This window comes from Ambystoma mexicanum, chromosome 1p (genome assembly GCF_040938575.1).
Source record: "Ambystoma mexicanum isolate Mex_15411 chromosome 1p, UKY_AmexF1_1, whole genome shotgun sequence".
In the NCBI taxonomy this organism is placed as follows: domain Eukaryota; kingdom Metazoa; phylum Chordata; class Amphibia; order Caudata; family Ambystomatidae; genus Ambystoma; species Ambystoma mexicanum.
In genome coordinates this window covers 1,123,749,110-1,123,768,128 of record NC_090921.1, presented here as the reverse complement: position 1 = coordinate 1,123,768,128, position 19,019 = coordinate 1,123,749,110, and the positions used below count along the sequence as shown (strand labels likewise).

At 45.5% G+C, this 19,019-nt stretch overlaps 1 protein-coding gene across 3 annotated transcripts in view; it reads right to left on the bottom strand.

The window, feature by feature from the left end:
- Nucleotides 1-19,019, bottom strand: part of OSGIN1 (oxidative stress induced growth inhibitor 1) — an 889,419-nt gene that overhangs the window by 52,780 nt on the left and 817,620 nt on the right. Inside the window, exon 1 of one of the 3 annotated variants that reach the window (XM_069604775.1) lies at nt 12,494-12,629. The exons of 1 other annotated variant lie outside the window; for it this stretch is intronic. The gene's annotated coding sequence lies outside the window, so the exon portion shown is untranslated. Of the gene's footprint in view, nt 1-11,963; nt 12,088-12,493; nt 12,630-19,019 lie in introns of those variants that run through there. One more of the 3 variants, XM_069604777.1, reaches the window with a different exon arrangement.

The following is a 19,019-nucleotide window of genomic DNA, read 5'->3' as shown; positions in this document are numbered from 1 at the left end:
GGGAGAGGCGCGGTCCTATCTTCGCCTCACTTCTGGCCAGCTGATCTATCAGGGCCTCTCCGCGGGGTACTTGTCTAAACCGTTCACACTCTTTATCTCAGAAAGACCAGCCCGAATGAATAATACGTATTTACACGACAAAGAGAGGCAGGTCCTGCAATACTATGCAAGAAGTTGGTTTTCTGAGAGCACTCATCAACCAGCCTCTGCTTCAATGGACACCTATCTACCACGCGCAGCGTGCGGGCCCGTTTATTCCACCTCTCCCATCCGACACAGCCCTAAATACAATGCAGGCAAGTAGAGGCTCTGACATCTTCAGCGAGTTCTGGCTTTTTAGCCAACAGCACTTTCAATCCTGTGTCTTGCGGCTTCCGCGATCAGCCCTTTAGCACCTCCTATGCCATGGGGCCCCTCTGGACATCTCAAGTCCGAAACCCTGCATCGCCGACTCAGCCCTTAATCGCTCTGACCCTAAAAAGTGAGGATCATTAACTTGGGGAATAATGAGAACAGCTGATATTACCCAGCTTGAAATGTCATAACAACGTAATATCATTTCACATTATAATAACCAGGTGCAAATGGCACTATTGCAATGTGCTACTTCGTGAAAACCAACGCCTTGTAGATTCCACACATTTCATGGCATCATTAAGCAACCACTTTCTTACATTTTAACTATGTTTAAAGCTAATGACCAAGCTGTTAGGTCTCAAGGCAGGCCTTTGCGTGGTCTCACCTCAGTGACTGTATAAAATAATCACCATTTCAATTCCTATTATCGAGCATGCCGCGAGATACTAACAATTCTCGCAGTGCTTTCAAAGTAACAGGGGGCCTAATTCACAAAAGCGTTTTATAATGGCAAACACCATTGGAAAAAGTTCTGTGAATTAGGTAATGTCGACACTGACTGTGGGGCAGACGCAGAGCCAGCCTGAGACATGTGCAATGTGTGCGGTGCCACAGGGCCCGCTCTCAGGGAGGCCCTGCAGGCACCAGTGCCTGCCTGGATTATAGCAGGTAACATTATTTTAAAGAGGGGCTGCAGTGTGTCCTTGGATGATTCCTGCTTTTTCTAAGGGAGGCCACAGTGTCAACTCTGAAGCCATTGTGATGCTCTTAAAACAAATACCCCCTCCCAGAGACCCGTCAGGCCCTGCAAGCCCCACAATTACTGCTAATCACGTTCTTCCCTCTAGTCTACCTTTTAAAGCAGCAGCCATGTACATGTCATGGCTCATTTAAGAGACCATTGTTTTGGGCAAGGCGTTTCTGTGATAGGAAATGCAAAGGGTCATTGGGCCTCATTCCGAGTTGTCCGGTAAGGAGACTGGTGCCGGTAATCCCTTACTGCCCTACTACCAGTTCCCTTAGCAGGTCCCTCCTTTAACGCCAGGTCTGAGCAGGCGTTATGGACGGGACCCGAATAAGGGAATTCAGAGCCAATAACGGTACCGCAAATTGCGGTACCGTTATTAGCGCCTTCCCCACTCCCATTGAGCCCTTTGGGGGCTCAAATGGGAATGGGGAATGGCTTTTTCAATGGGGACTTACCGGTCCCAAAAAGGTCGGACTAAACCGGTAAGTCCCGATTGAACCATAACTGTCCCAGACCCGTTATTGGAGGCAGTCATGGCGCAAATAGCGCCATGACTACCTCCAATCTCGGAATGAGGCCCATTGTTATTCTAAAATCACCCACAAAGCACCAGTTAGCTACATCCTCCTCAGGCCACTTAAAATAAATCTCTCAGAGCAGTTTTTAACTATCTACTTTATTTCAGAAGATCATATTTAACACCAAAAATAATTTGGGAGCATGTAATATTTTCATCACATCATACATGAACCCTGTATTTGTCAAACATTGTAACACAAACAGGTAAATACCCTTTTCTCACTATAGTCAAAGGGGTTCAGTATGAGTATGGAGGTAGCCATGGCACTATTAGCACCATGGCTGCCTCCAAACCCGGGTCCTGGTCCAGTCTCTCTGAATGGGGACTTACCGGGTCATTTCAACCCTTGAGGACCCGGTAATTCCCCATTCAGAAAACCATTCCCCATTCCCATTTGAGCCCCCATAGGGCTCAACGGGAATGGAGAAGGAACAAATAACGGGCCCGCTAATAGCGGGCCCGTTATTTGCTCCATGGTCCCTTAACGTGTCCCACTAAGAACAGATGGTCAGACCAGCCATTCCTGCTGGGACCTGATAAGGGACCTCAGAATATATGCGGTAGTGGCTTAACGGCACCGCCATCCTTAACGGTGCCGTTAAGCTCCTTCCGCCATACTAGTAATGACCCCCAAAGTCTTGAAAGTACATTTTCAAAACTCAAAGGCCATTTTTTGTCTTCTGCTGAATTGCATTCTGGTATTTGTAGTCTTCTGTTCAACAAGAGGAGCATAATGCCATGTTGCCCAACATGTTTCTATACAGCTATATATTTGTGTGAATACCTTAGTATGGTTTTGTGTACTTTTCAAGTAATATCTAAAAACAGAATACTGTTCAAAGCCAAACATGGGAGTACGGACAAATGATGAGCAGGCCTGCAAATCACATATATGCCCAGAGGTTGCAATCCTGGAAATGTTATTTTCCCTCATTGCGGCCAGGTGCGTTTATTACGGCATACGTAGAGGATACATGTGTTACATCAGAGGGTGGCCACTACCCTGCTTGGGTATTTTTGATTCCGGCAACCACCCTCAAGTCTTCAGGTACAAGGCCTTCATCCAGGTTGTCCACGTGCAGACGCTTACCCACAAGACCACATAAAGTATCTTACTGGGATTTTGTTTTCCTGGGAATATTTCACTATAGATAGTTGGAATTAAAAGCATTTTGCCAGTGTAGTTATTGGAAAATCTAACCTCTCAGGTCATTTTCTGGTGTTGATTAATGTTTTTTCAATGCCAATACTCTTTAGTCTGGTGCACTTTATAATAAGGGGACAAGTCAATTAAATCAAACTTGTGCATTTCACTTTAAGATATGTACTCTTACTGTGCGTATATCCATAGGTGGCAGCTTTGATTTTTTTGCCGTGGTGCCAGAAGTTCCCAAACCTAGTGATACAAGGGAGCCGTATCTATCCCATAGTCAAAACCCACATTTTACAGCAGCAATAAGAAAAAAAAAACATATGGTTTACATAAAGATATAAACATATCATCTCAGCAACAGTCACCCAACCTGCTCAGTTTCCGCTGCAACATTCTTTTGTTGGATTCCCTGCTTCTCCTTTCAATTCCTGCACCCCGCCAAACAGTTGGGGCCTGCTCATTCCCCCCAATGAAGGCTCAGGGGATACATTAATGAGGCTTCCTTCTCATTTTGCCTGCAACTACAAAATAAAGCCTCACTCCCGATATTGCCACATAGGTAAATGTTAACAGTGACAAATCATATACTGGACCTCACATTGCATTGGTCTCTTGCCTTACCAGTGGCAACGTGTTATTAATGTAACTGCCCATGACATTTTGCATATTAAAGACTCATGCTGAGAAATTATTTTCTGTAACATCACGGGTTAACATTTATGCAAATAAGGTGGCACCAGACGAGTAAATATATTGCAGCATTTGCACGAGATTTGGAGGGCCAACATGATTAATCCCGAAAGACTTTGCCTGCCCCTGTCCCCTCTGGTTCCCCCATCGCGTACCCCGCTGGTGAAGGTTGAATTGGGATTTCCCAGTGGGTACAAAGGTAAGCCGTGGCTTATCAGAGGCCTCCCCCGCTGCTGGCCACCAGAGCGCTTGGCTGGGTGCTTGCCCTGGGCCAGGACGCCTGCGGGCCACCTGATACCTTATCAGTGTGCCTCTGTCGGGGCATCAGGGGTCAGCCAGCTTATAGTTACCAACTGTGGCATGTTCAAAGCTCACTGCCTTCCGTGCAGAAATGTGTGGGTTTCGTTTACTTTGGCGGGTAAGCCTAGGTGAGGGATGGCCCAATTTTGCCCTACTGGAATTTAAATTCCAAAAAAGTACAAACATGGGGAGTGATGCTCCGCACAGCAGCAGTGCCTCCTCTACCGCCAAAAAGGCTTAGCTCGTTTTTCCTACATTTTGCCCCATAGAGTGGGTGCTCATTCATGCTGCCTCGCCCTGCGTCACCAGGCACTGGCTGAAGTCAGACTTGGCGGTTGCTAGGCTAAGAGACCTGCCCGCAGAGTCTAGGGCAAAGCATGACACATCTTTTAGCTGCTGGGCACCCGCAGTGTTTCTGTTTTGGAAACACGCACCGCTTGTTTCGAATTCTGTGGAGTTGCATTAATCCGATGGAAAAACTGATTTAAAGGTTTTCCGCAGCACTTCGACGAATAATGAATTCCCACAGGGTGTTGCTCTGCTTAATGTCTCCAGCCAGGACCTCCTGCAGACTAATGGCTGCCACGGACCACAGGGGCGTGATGTATGAACCCCTTCACTTCAGATCATACGCCTGTTACACAGACCATAGGCTGGTGTTGAGAGATGGATGAATACATCGTCCGTAGCTACTTCCCCTTCCACTGACCCTATATCACATAGGTGAGAAACGTTAATCACTAAGACAGCCGCATCGCTCATATCCCAGACAGGTACAGCAGAATAGAAACACCGATCTAAACTGAAGATGGCAAGAAAAGCAAGCTTATAGTGAAACCACACATATGCGTGCATTAGACAGGAAGCAAATATGCACCCACCATGAAGAATGAACACTAGGTCAAACATGTACTGATACACAGAGAATATCAATTGCATCCATTTAGACGAATACTAACATAAGCAACGCATATAACCTGAATGCAACACAAATGATATGCCCATATAGCTTACTAACATAGAAACGCGACAGTACTGAGCAGCCATCTTTTCCAAAATGGAGGCCACAGCACGCATTTGAGTAAAAGAAAGGCCTCAAGGCTTCAGAAGAGCCCAAAATGCTGAATCCACTTAAATAGATATACAGCAGAGCCAAGACAAAAGCTATGCAGACCAAGCCAAGGTTACTGAGAAAATAGAGACGGTCCGGACGGCTCAGAGAGAACACAAGATCATTCCCAATGGACATGCCATATATTCTTAGATTAATTAAAAGCAGAGGTCAAAGTGGGCGGGAACTAATAGGTACAACGTTCCCTTACTTTCAGGGTCAATCATCCTTCGTTCCTGTACTTTATGCAACAGAATACTGTTCCAAGACAAAAACTTTAAAACACATGCTTTTTGTTTTACACTTCACTCCTGCAGGGGCCTCGAATCTGAGAGCTGTGTTTATGAAGCCAGTGTAACATCGCACTGACCCATCTCACAAGTGTTGCATTTGGCGTTATTTATTTCAATAGACTGGTTGGGATAAGGAACCCATTCGCAGGCAGCCTTGTTTGCAGGCAATGAGAGGGATGTGTGTGTATAGCTGGGCATGCTCTTTAATAGGTGGCAATGGTGGGTGGTGAAGGGGAGGCTGCAAAAAGGTGAATTCTGAGGGTGACAAGGACAATAATGGGGGGCATTTAAATGGCTTTTCTTTTGTGTTTTATTCACTTTTATTAGAACTATTGTAAAACAAAATGTTGCAGGGTGGACTGGTGTCGAGTAAAGGAAGGACCCAGGTATTGGGTTTGAATGGGGAAGGGGCAGAAAGGGGGCGGGACATCAGTCTTTGAAGCTCAAGTGTAGAATAATTATAAGCTAAAATACTTCATGGGAAATGGGTCAAGCAAGTCCTGAGTAGTAATGAAAACCATGACACTCGCATTAAAATTAGCTACAATTCGATAAATGAGTGGTGAAATACCAAATGCGGTTTCATCAAATGTGACCCAAATTGAAGAGCAACGTCCATTCATTAGTAAGAGACACAGACAGGGCACCTGGCTCACTCATTGCGCATATTCTCAGACACGAGGTTCCGAGGGATGATCTCTTTTTTAATTGAAAGGAAGGCAGTCCGTGGACCTCTCTACCCCTACTCCTGTGTTGATGCCCTGTCAGTTGTCCAAGGTTGGTCAGTAGAATGCCAACCAATCAGGACCCTCAGTGCTAGGCCACCCAGTATGTGTTGCACCAACCAATTAAACATTCTAGAAAGGACATGCATTTACTATTATCAATTAAGAGGTGGTTCCAGGTAGAGCTATCAGATTTGTGTAACCCAATCAAACGTTTAACACATATGGAGTCTATATGTAGGCAATTACCCTAACCTTACCCTGGTCCCATAGGTTTTGTAGTATAATGTCACTATGGCCTGTTTTTGCTTTATAAAGGTACTGTTTTGTATGAGAGCTCTGAGAGCTGTGACCCTGTTGCTTCTATGCTGTCCCTGCTCAGGCTCGGAGTGGCCCATAGGGCAATAAGGCATTTCCCGAATTGCATGCCCAACATGCTAGCGTTGACTAGGTGTTTTTGGTCCAAATGGGCCAGTTTTGTGCAAAAGTGGGCCATTTTCATTAGTTAATGCAGTACGTGGCTAGTAGATTTGATCAATATTACTGAATACATATCCTTTAAAAGGCAGAATTTTCAACAAATCTGACCAAAAACTTCCCCTTGGGTACTACTGAAAAAGTCTGTCAGAAAAATAACAAATTGCTATCTGCAACTGTGGATCACTTTTTCTTTAGTGCCCGGCCCAATTTTATGCCCAGTCATAACCTGATTACTTAGCACCATGAGCAGGTGTGACAGCCAATCAATAAAACCCATTCCACTGACTCCACTTGCCAATAACAGCATTGGGACCCTGCGTTAAGGCCTTTGCTTCTCTCTGACCTATAACTTGGGACCAGGACCTTTACCGTCCAATGAAGCCCATGTAACTGGTTATTATTGCTTACTCAGCACCATGAGCAGGTGTGACAGCCAATCAGATTGCTTAGGACCCACGACTTCTATAATGATCTCAGCAAGCTGCAAGGAGCTCAAAAAATTAGCTTGCTGGTACCGCCACTGAAGGCACAGGGTGTCCCAAACCTAGGAGAACCTTTTAAAGCTTATCTGCCATTATTATTTATTAGTTCTTATTGAGCACAAGACACCGAAGCATATCAGAGCACTGTACAAATAACACAAGTATAAAGTTCCAATAAAATAAAAACATAAAACACAACCATATAAAACACACAATGCATCAGGAAAATAATCCAAAATATAAAATCCCAATTATTTTACTAAAGTATATCAATTCACAAATGAGAAAACTCGAAGGCGCTTTAGGTATCAAAAACTTTCTTTCACATCTAAGTCTTCATACATTGTTTGAAAAAGATATTGGGAATAGAATTGGAGCAAGTCAGGGCACACTTGAGAATCAGGGACGGACGATTCATGGAATTATTTGCGTGTAAAACGGGGATTTGTGTGCCATTCCATGCGCAAATCCCTGTTTGACGAATAGGGATTTGTGGGCAGAATGTCACGCAAATCCCCATTTTACACGCATATAATTCTAAGAATCAGGGCCTTAATGTTTTGGGATAATTGCCCAATGATGTAGTTGGACTTCCAGGCATAAAATCTTTGTTCCCCTAATTCCTAGAACCGCAAGAACCTATCAACGTGGAAGCCAAGTAGACGAAGGGCAGGGGGGATTGCAATGTGTGGAATTATGGGCCTAACAGGCTACCTTGAACTGCATTCTGGCTCCTAATGGAAGCTAATAAGCAAATGAACTAGACTGGCGAGAATATCCTCGAACTTCCCACACCAACAACAAAACCTGGTGCATCATGAAAAACAGCCATCAGGGAAGCAAAATTAAAAGAAGGCAGTCTAGGCCACTGGCAGTGTCAATGCATGAAGGAACCAAGGCTTGAACTAACCAAAGTGAACTGAAGGAGCAAAAGGTTTATTAGATTTCAGAGAGCAGAAGTTAGCAGCTTTCGACTTAGTATTAATGTGAGGAATGAACACAGGAGAAGAGTCAAATGAAAGCCCACAGATTTCATAGACGAATCAAGCATTGTTGGCACCCCTGGATTAGAGGGTTGGAAAATCAAGAAAGAAGAGAATTCCCAGGTGACAAATGAGGAAGCAAAAAGAAACTTAGTCTTTGATGTGTTAAGTTAAAAGAAAATGTGAAGACTTCCAGCTCTCGTTCCCTTGAAGGCAGTCACAGAGATAATGGACATCACTGAGAGATGGAATTTACAGATAAAACTGGGTGTCATCCATGTACTGGTGCATGGGGACACCTCGGCAGAGATCCAGATCCCCCAGGCTCTCCACGTATTGAAAAGCATGGGTGACAAGATTGATCCCTGGGACAACCACCAATGGCATCAAGAAGGAATACGAGTACTTCAGAGCCTCGGCGACCAGCTGTTTGTGGTCAACCAGAAAGGAGCAGAACCACTCAATGACCATCCCATCGATGCAAGAAGAGGTTGAGGAGAATCCCATTTTCGATCATAAAAAATGCTCGCTTAAATCCAGTAACACTAGCACCAAAATGCTGCACTTAAATCCAGTAACACTAGCACCTCCTGTCGAGCACACCACAAACATCATCCAGGGCCTGCCAAGTGGCATTCGCAGTGTAGAAACCAGGCTCAAAGCCAGATTGACAAGGAGCCAAGAGGCATTGGTCCTCCATCCATCAGTTCAATTGTACCAAGACTTCACTTTCAGAAATGCTCTTAAGAAACAGATCAGTCATTGATCAATAGTTTTCAGGATCCAGTATTGGTTCTTACATCAGAGATCAGTTGCAAGATTTAGAAAAACTGTTCTTGATGCCGATTAGCTATTTTTTAAATGAAAATGGGGCAAAAGCATCAAAATGACCTTTTATTTTAAAATTATGGACTTTCTAAATAAAAAAAGAAGGCTAGGTTAAGCGCATTAATAATGCAAATCCGTTTAACTAATGAAGTGCAGGGTCAGACTAGGGCACAGGAATTTCACAAGACAATGGTCCTCATTAGGAATTTGGTCACAATGTGGTTGCAAATCAGCTGAATGCCTGCCAAACTCAGTCACAGTTTAGCACAGAATTACAAGTGCTGAAAGAGCAGTGCAAATCCCCATTTCTGGCGTCTGTAGGACTCCATGGGAATTTCTGCAGGATTACGGCATGTGGTAATTCCACTAGGGGTAATTCTGTTCTGCCCAACTGCTTGCTCGTTAATACTGGTTATCCTGCTGAAAATTCGCCGTCAGTAACAGTAAATGAGTTTAGCAATACTCCTCAGCAATATCTCTGAATTACTGGCAAACTTGTAATGAGCCCAAGTGTCCAGCGGCAACCCTGAGGAACAAATATTCTCTTGAAAAGTGGATATTTTGTCAGAAAAACAAATTTCTGGCATTTTTCTTGAAACATTGAGTAGCTGTCCCTCAACAATGGAACTTTTAGGGTCTGTAGAAAAGAAAAGAATGTTTAATGTAACACGAATTACATTAGAAAAATAAAACTGGTGCCAATTTGATATGAATAGCAGAGGCATAATTCTCACAATCTGAGGATCCATTGTAAGCCTTCTGGAACCCATGTGCCATTTCTCAATCTTATGTAGCGCTTTGGTGCGTAGACAGGTGGCAGTTGCGCCACCATTTCAACAAGTTCGGAAGTAAACAAAGTTGCATAGTGTCACTGGTCACAGAGGAAAAATCAACAGAGGGAGGGGAAGTATTGTGCAAGCCTTGAGATGGGCATTTGCATGTAACATAGTCCAAGTTCCTCTTTATCAGTTTCCTGACCACATACTAATTTGTCATAAATTTCAAAAACAAACGAAACAATAGCATGAAGAAATCCGTCAATGGCTTCACAAGCACAATCACCAAATCTAATAAATTGCTATTTTCCTAAGTAGGTGATTGACAGGGTCCAGTCTTCTTCATCCCTGCCAGCCTCAATTCATCTCATCAAATCACACAGGATTGTTAAGAGGAGAGTGTTTTCTCCCACCTGCCCATGATCTCTAGGAAGGTCACCATGCTGCTTCCCACCTAGTGCGTTGCCCACCCTGGACTACTGGAGCAGCATCAGCGTGCACCTGGTCTCCCTAGCAAGACATTCCAGAACCCGTGACTCTGCAAGTTGCCACATCTCTATGAGGCAGAGCGGCCACACCACCCCAGCCAGGGGCGTTGCTAGGGCGGGGCTATAGCCCCAGATAAAAGCTCAGGAGCTACCACCAAAAGGCTAGCTAGCCCCGAGTACCAACAGTCCTGACATTGGCCTAGCCCCAGATCTTTTCCAGACCTAGCAACACCCCCCACCCCTCCCCTGATCATGGTGGAAACAATGCCTGCCGAACAAACAATGCTCAGACATCAAAGCCCACTGCTTAGTGCTCAAAGCAGTGACCCAGACCGCGCCGGGCTACCTTTCCAGTCCATTTCATCCTGTCAGCCAGACAGACGCCTCTGTTCATCCAATCAAAACACTGGCTGCACATCCAACAACAGGCCAAAGCGTTACCAGACTTATCCCTCCATTGCTAAGGCCGAGAGTGGAGATACACTGAGGCGGCCCTGGCCCTGACTATTTTTTGCCAAAACACACTTTTTCAGAATTTGTTTTTGCCGATTTTTATAATTTTTACTACAAAATATAGGAAGGGTCCCCCACACCCCCCCTTCCACCCTCCAGCCCCCTCTATATACCTTAGCCTAACTTCATAGTTGCATTTTTGCAGGATATGGAAAATTGAAAAATGGTGCAAGCCAGGTTTACTCCACAATTGACCAGAATTCCCAACCCCCACTCTCGTACACGACCCTGCAATTGGGAAACTGATGCACAGAACACGCACTTTCTTCCAGTGGGGAAGAGCGGGTTGGAGCAGTGCTGCCTTGGTCCTACAGAGCATCACGTAGGTGCCAGCCTGAGGACATTCCCACTTGCGCAGGAGGTCTCTGCAACCTGCGTACCCTCAGGTGAAAAGATCCCCCTTGAGGTTATTCTCCTGTGTAACATTGAAGTAAGAATAAGAATAGAGAGTTTCCTTCTCCTGGCATCGAAAAAATGAATGCATGGGAGCTAGAATTTAATCTGCGACACAGAGTTTACTTAAATTCACAGCGATGGGTATTACCGCTCACTTTGACATATGTGCAGAGCCTGCTGACGCAGGTTCGAATCCCGGCAGGGGCCAAACTCAGCCTTTCATCCTTCCAAGGTCGATAAACGAGCACCACACACGTGGGTAATTATAAGCAGCGCTCAGATACCTGAGGGTTCATAGCACTATAGAAATGCTAAATTATTATTAATAAGATGTACTCAAAGGCGGAGAAACTGCTTTGTAGTGGATTTCAAGAAAAAAGGCGATGGGCTCAGCGCACTGACGTGTCTCGTTCGCTCGTGACGCTTTAGAAAACACCAAAGCAAAATACATTATGAAAGGACAGTCTGAAGCGCGAGGTTGGCATTGTTACGATGCAGCAGCTGGCATGCTGGGAGGCGGTACAATGCACCAGCTGGCATGCTGGGAGGCGGTACTTGCATTGCCATTCGGTGATTCGCAAATTCCGTACATCACTGGCGTGTTCTTCTGTTGGATTGCATTACTGTCCACTCTGTACTCTCGGCAGCTTCCCATTATTTGCCACACAGTCCTCCAATCAGTGCCAGCCCCAACCCGGCACAAAAGAGCAACTTTTACTTGTATGAAGCGGCAATAAGTGTTCTGTTGAACATTACCCGTGTATCCCTCGTCGTGTCTCTGCTGCGCCCCGCGGTGTGCTGGGATAAGACGCTCCGTTCGGCCTCACGCAGCTTCAAACTTTTCATAGAGTAATTACAAAGGCCCGTTTTTCTTCGCTGCGGTGTACTACCGCGTTTCTCATTCTCGCCTATCCTGGTCGCCGTGCGGCCCGGAAAGCGTAGACCCAAACTAGCCACCCGAACACCAGGCAAGCGAAGGCAGGGTGCATGCCAAACACAGGGCCCTAAGAGCCGACACTAGAGGGAACAGGCCCGTTCCCTGCCCCTCCCGCACACTTACCCCCTCATCCTGCCTCACAAGGTCTCTGCAACCAGCGTACGCTCCGGCGAAAAGATCATCCTCGAGGTTATTCTGCTGTGTAACATTGAAGTTATTCGCGAGTACGACTTCCAGGGTTCGATCTTGAGACCCCAGAGATGTACACACGTGAACCCCTAAAAACATTCGCATCTGTTCTACAGAGATTCCAATACTTGCATGCAACTTTCAAGCCACGCACCACCACCGGCTTTGGAATAGATGGAGGTAAGATACAAAACCAGGACTGGACACCCCTCTGAACAGAATGGAGCAAGCGTCGCTTGTCTCATCCAGCGCAGGCGGGTAAGGGGGTCATATCCTCAGTACAGTGCAGAACTCAAAATAGCCCACTGCGAGATGAAGACTGCATAGCTGAGGAACGCCCAGAAACAAACGGGACGCTTTGCCACCTCTTGGAATACTCCAGAGCCCGCAGAGGAGGAATGCCACGCTTGTTCTGTCAGAGCACTCAGAGCACCGCGCCGGCCAGTTTCTGTAGTTCCACTTACCGTGCAGCAGCAGCGGCCGGGGGAAGGGACCTTGGCTGTTGTCTGTGTGGGGCACGGCACCGTACAGAGTTCTTTCGCGGGTCACTCGCCCGGGAGGTGTGCCAGGCTTCTGTGAACGCTGCCAGCGCGTGGTGAAGCGCGGCTGCCGGCAGGTACCGTAGATATAGAAGGGGAGGCGGGGTTAGGCAAAGCCACTGGGCCGGGCTGAGAAAATCACACGGATAAGCATGACTCAGCAGCGCTCGTGTTACGGAGTCTGTGAATGAGCCACGGATTACGGTGACCTAATGCGCGCGCCGAATGAGACGGCATTCTTACCGTAGAGTTGCTACAGTATTAAAGGAAAGCCCCCCTGCTGTGCTACTAAAACTCGACGTGGTAGTTTCCACACACCCACCAGCAATCCATTCGTCTCCCAGTTAGAACGGCCATTTTCTATAAGGCTTGTCACCAGGGCAACCTTTTAGTACATTCTATTTTAACATTTGTCGCATGCCTCCCTCTGACTGGAGAAAAGCCCCATTGCAGGATCGTATATATTCCATATAGTTTGGCGTTTGGAAAAAAACGGGGAGGGCTGATTGTCTGCATATCTAGTAAAATAAAGGATGGGAACATTTTATTTTGCCGCAGAATCACATTTGAGAAGTACGGTATATTGGATTTGATTAAACCACGTAAGCACGTCACCACCACATCATCGATATATGGATGATTTACATTGAAAGGAAAATCGACTGCTCAGTTTATTTTCCCACAGTCATCAATATAATTGAGAAATGTAATTAGATGTTTTCATTTCCCCCTAGCAAAAGCCTACCAGGAAATCATACAGCTGCAACGGCTGAGCGGGCACCTTTTCACTCTTCCATTAAATTATTTCAGCACTATTCCCGAAAGGTGTCAACTTCAATGTTGATGTATGGCACTAAAGTTGAGTTTTTTGTTGTGCGAGTACATGTTGTAACAGCATACAGCGTCATACCAAAGTGCCTCTTCCAGTAATCCGTCTTTATTCTTTATTAAGGTGCGTTTGTGAAAGGAGTGGCTTCCATTCACTTGTGTGTGGTCAGACTGGAATGACAGGATTACAGCAGAAGGGGGCCAGTCACACCGAGGCGAGCCTTGTAGTCAAGGGTCGATTTAGGCAGTTGGCGGTAGGGAAGGGCTCATTGGGTCAGATGTGAAAGGAGATGGGTATGAGAGATCTGGTTGGTGAATGTTTACAGGCTTCAGTTGGTCACACACTGATCCTAATCTCGAGCCTTTCCACTCTGCAGTTTCTATGCAGAGGAGCATTCTATGTCAAGGCACAGAGGCTTCCTATTATGCAATTTACTCTTTTCTATATTTCAACAGCAGCAGGAAACAAAAAATATTAACCACATATGCAATGATCCCACAGGTCCCAAAACGCATTACATGATGGTCCACCATCTTGCACCAGCCCTTAAATAATCCTCCTTTACCCATATTTGGGTCCAACTTTCTTGTGACGGCAGTAGGTTAACTGTTAAGCATTACACGTCTTATATCTACTTAATTGCTAATTATTTGTACCAGTGTTATGACTCACCAGTGGAATGTCGATGGACGGTGTGGAACTCAGCAGTAGCAGAAGTCCCTGGATAATCAAACCTAAACCAGGAGGTCTAGGTCTCCTCAAAAAGAGGGAGACCTTTCTATTAAAGCACCCCTCTATTAATCGTAATGCAAATAAAAACTGAAAGAGCAAGAAGAAATGACCAACACCATCAGGCGTGCACCAGCTGCAAGAAAAAGACAGGTTTTAGGAAGGAATACTGAATTACGACCAAAGCAGTAAATGAGCAAGGGGTTTCTGAACTCTCTGTCTATGGGCACAGGCTCACTGAAGGTCTTGGGTTGTCGTAGGCAATTTCTTCTAGGACAGACCTCTCTATGGACTGAAGCAATTGAAATAAGGTAAATAACTAAAACTGATTCAGAGCAATAAAGTATCAGAGGATTGGGACTCTTACCTGTAGCCGCGGTGTGCAGTAAGGAGGGAATCAGGCTGGAGGATTAGGAGAAACTGTCGACATAAATACAAACAGAAAGCAACGAAAATGAAAAGCCAGGCAAGGGAGAGTTAGTGCAACCTGAAAAAACCCAGGCGGCACGAGGACTCACTAACGGCCGGGGTGGTGCACTTGGATATTCTGCAGAGCGTCTCTGGTTCAGTGCATGGAACGTTCGCGTGAACGCAGGAGGGATATCCGATTGCAGTCCTTGTTCAAAATGAGTTGGCAGCGTGCAGGTAGTAAAAGTCCAGCTCGTAAGGAAATACCAGTCCGTATTACAATGCAGAGAGTCGGCAGCAGGGGGAGCAATAGAAGTACAGGGAGAGGCTGAAGAAGTCTGAGATCAGGTAGCAAGAGTTCGGCAGCAGGCAGACAGCAGAGGTACAAACGGTAGACAGAGGCAGATAGTTGAAACAGTCTGGGTCATTACTGAGTAATCAATAGGAAAGCAGGACTATATAAAGAGGGGAGTCTGTGGCACGGCAACAGAGCAAGGGTCAATGGTCAGACAACTGGGAATCGTAACTTCGATCAGAAGCACCGGAACTGGTGCTGAGCTGAGTTTTACAGGACAGGGAAGGGGCGGATCGCAACATCAGGGCTGATCAGATGATTGAATGTTCATGCTGTTCTTTTGATAGCAGTATGCGTGGAAAAAGAACACAGCCTCTGAATGTTGCATCCCCAGCGTTGCCAAGGCAACCTCCAGTGTTGGAGAAACGGGGAGATGCTATTTTGGTAAAAACGGGCAGTTTTCTTCCAACGAGATGAAACTGTAGGCATAGTGTGTCCGAAAAGCGGTGAGGCTGTGACAGTATCCTCCCCCAAAGGCATCGACACACCCTTAGAGGCATGGAATTGAGACAACAACAACGGGGCATGTATGTTCTCCACTGGTTCCCACGTCCTATCCTGGGGCCATAGGCTTCCCAATCGACTAGATAGTAACGGATGCCTTTACGCAGCTTCACATCCAAAACACTGCTTACCTCATACTCCTCTGAACCATGCACTGTGAGGGGTGCTGGGCGGAGATGCAAATGAGTACCCGGTAAGCAACGTTTGAGTAGAGAGACATGAAAGACCGGAGGCACCTGCCAATGTGAGTGGAGATCTAGACGCACAGCAATATAGCAGGGTGACAAAGACTTCCTGCCCAGAAATCTTGAGGTTCTTGGTAGATTACCAGGCTTGCATCCCGACCTGGTACACCGGTGCAGGAGAGTGACAAGCATCCACTAACTTTTTTGCTCGGTCTCGAGCACTCTTGAGGTGTTGTTTAATGGCGTCATGCAGCTAAGCCAGGTCACGAATGCAGGAGCCAGCTGCCGGGTTGTTCATGGGCAAAGATGGGTCCATCAGAATGGACCTAGGGTGCTGACCATACAGGGCATAGCAGGGGAATGTACCGGTAGATGAATGCAATTAGTTATTATAGGTAAATTCTGCAGAGCACAAGACAGACAACCAAGTCTCCTGATGTTATAGACACAAACAACACAGGTATTGCTCCAGGGTCGCATTCAACCTCTCAGTCTTTTCATCGGTTTGCGGATGGTACACACTGGAGTTTCGGTTATTGATGCAGAAAGATGAGTTAGGGCTTTCCAGAAGTGGAAGGTAAACTGTGAACCCATGTCTGTAACAATGATAGATGGTAGACCGAAAAAAAAGAATACATTCTTCAGTGATAGATCAGCCAGGTGTCAGAAGCTCCCTTCTTTCTCACCTTTTTATCCTTGTTGGCGTTCTTCCAGGACGTGGCTTCTTTCTTTTTCACCGACCGTGACTTGTATAAGCTGGAACGTGAGTCCTCGGGTTCCAGCGTGGAAGCCGGCTGCCAAGCCAGTAGTGTTCAAATATCCAGGAACAATGGCGATGAATCCAGGAAGGAGGATAACAAAAGGTAAGGAATAGGAGGGGAGGTTCCAGGAGTGAAGGAAGATAGAATGCACGATACACAGGGAGCGAACTCGAACACGTCTAGTAACTCGTAGGGGTATGTGTGATGTCTTAACCCACTAATCCAAGCCCTGCAACATCACTGTGCATTGCTGGCAGCAGAAACATCATAATGGCCGCCGGAAAGCATGCTGCTCTCCAGAAATCACCAGAAAGTGCACAGTGAAAACCTGAAAAATAGGCCACCATCTACTTTTTCCTATGTCAGTGGTAACACAGGAGACCACTGCCAAAACCCATCATTTGGCTGCTCACAGAGCAAAATCATTGCAAAAGAAACAGGGCTGGTTTCAAAAATCTGTTTTTATTTGGTGTCAAATTTTCAAAAATCATGGCTCACAAACCACCCAAAAAGATCCAACCTCCTTGTTGGGTGGTCAACATCATTCTCCCACAAGAATCTACATAAATATAAGGTCCACAGAAGTGTATCTATATCTGGACAAAGTATACTTTTGAGGATTGCTTGCTGGAAGAAACCTGTCAAAAATGGGTGTAATACCGCTACTCACCTCTACCAGAAGTCGGCGTTTTAAAACCATTTTGTGTAAAGTTGGTCATTGAGCCCAAACTATGCTAAAGAAAGACTTGCTATCAGAAACCTAAGAGGTGGATACAATTTAAAACTATATTCTGAAAAGGCTTGAAGCAAGAAATTGTTTAATGTATGTATTAAAAATGTGAGTTATATTATAAGATAAGACAGTGTTTGGACATTGGGTTTCAGAGTAAAAAGTTTCCCACACTGTGTTCAAATGAATTCCACACCTTCTCCCTGGACAAAGGAGACTTCCCCCTGCTCTTGGCTAAGAGATTGACAGGTTGGCGTCAAAAGGAACTGGGAGTGGCACCCTGGCCTGTTGCTCTCAGTGCAGACAAAGGAATCCTTGGGCTGAATAGAAAATGCTAATTCGGGTGTGACTGACAACAAACTGCTGCCAGGAAGGAGAGACATGTGACCTCTGAGTCAGCCCAGACCGTGGAGGCGAAGACAAACCATTGTGTGGATTCAGAAAGCACATTAAATATATGTTTAGAAAAATGCTTATAACAAATTGCACTGAACTGCCAAAAATGTGAAACTTTGAGATTGTTAAAATGAAAAATTTGCTCACAGTTTAAGACTAAGCTGGATTCCGTGCGATGTTCTGAGACCAAACCAAAGAATTATTCATATTGTAGCTACTGTGTTTATGCTATGAACATAAGAAATTAGAGAATTGTGCTCAGATGGGGTGTGCATGCATGTCTAAAAATTGGTGCAGAAATAATATTGAGAAACCCACCAAAAGTGCAAAAAGTGGTCATTTCTGAACCAAAGCTCTTAGGAAGATGAGAGTTGAACAGAAATGTACCTTAGTTAATCTGTCATGTAATTTATCTCGTATTAACAAGTGGTGCACCTTGTAAATATGTTTTTTATGAAAATAAGATATACTGTAAAGAGAAAAGGGGAGGGTCTTTCCCGTAAGCCATAAACATGACACATGATGACACGCTGCTCCTTTCCCCAATCAGGGGACAGGGAATCCTCTGACCTATCAGAACTTTAGAGGGTTGGGCATAGAGAATCAGCCTCCCCAACCACTTTGGAAATACATAAATAGGGACTGCTGAGGACATATAGGACACACACATTCCACTTCTTAACTGATTTCTTGGCGAAGCACCCTGCAGGATGATCCAGACATAGATCCAGAAACCAGACTCAAGAACCAAGCTCTGGAACCAAACTCTAGAACCTTGAAGCAGAGAGGGCTAAACCACAAGCTGAACCTTTATCAGAGGCCTCAGAATCCTTTGCAACCTGATTCTAACCCCTAAACCTCCAAGGGGCACCCCAAAATCCAACAGCCTGGCTGAGCTGTTCTGCTTCTAGCTAAGAACCTTGTGCTAGAACCCAGATCCAGACCCAGAGAGCAGAGCTGTATCCAGAACCTGTCAGATCCAGTCCAAGGGGACGCGCAGACCAGAGTGCTGTGCGGAGAGCATAACCCAGGGCCTGAGACCTGTCCAGTGGCGAGAGAGAACCCCAGCCAAACACTTGACCAGATCTTTGACAGGGCTTCTCCATTCCCAAGCCATAGGAGTGAGTATCTAGTCTAGAACTGTACATAACCAATCCTCTTAGTTTAAGTAATCCCATTCCATCCATTTCAATCTGCCCAGAACTGCATTATAGAACCTCTTTTGTCTATCCTAAATTCTCCTCTCCTCCACATAATTCTTGATAAATTGTAGCGATAATCATCTATGCGCGGATATTTGTTCAAGTGTCTTGACGCACAACAATCAGAGCGGAAGGCGCCCTGTTTCTGGTGGTTGTCCCGTTGGGAATCTTATAGTTTCATAGCCCTTAGTATAAATCCATATTGATTCCTAATCTGTAAAGCGCAATCTGTCATTTTGAATCTTGACTTTATTTCTGAAAAATCTACCTTCACAAAAACCTCTGTAACTTTTGAACCACACGTCCTAGAACCGAAAATGACATTCCAATTCCTTATAGTTTTGCTGTAATC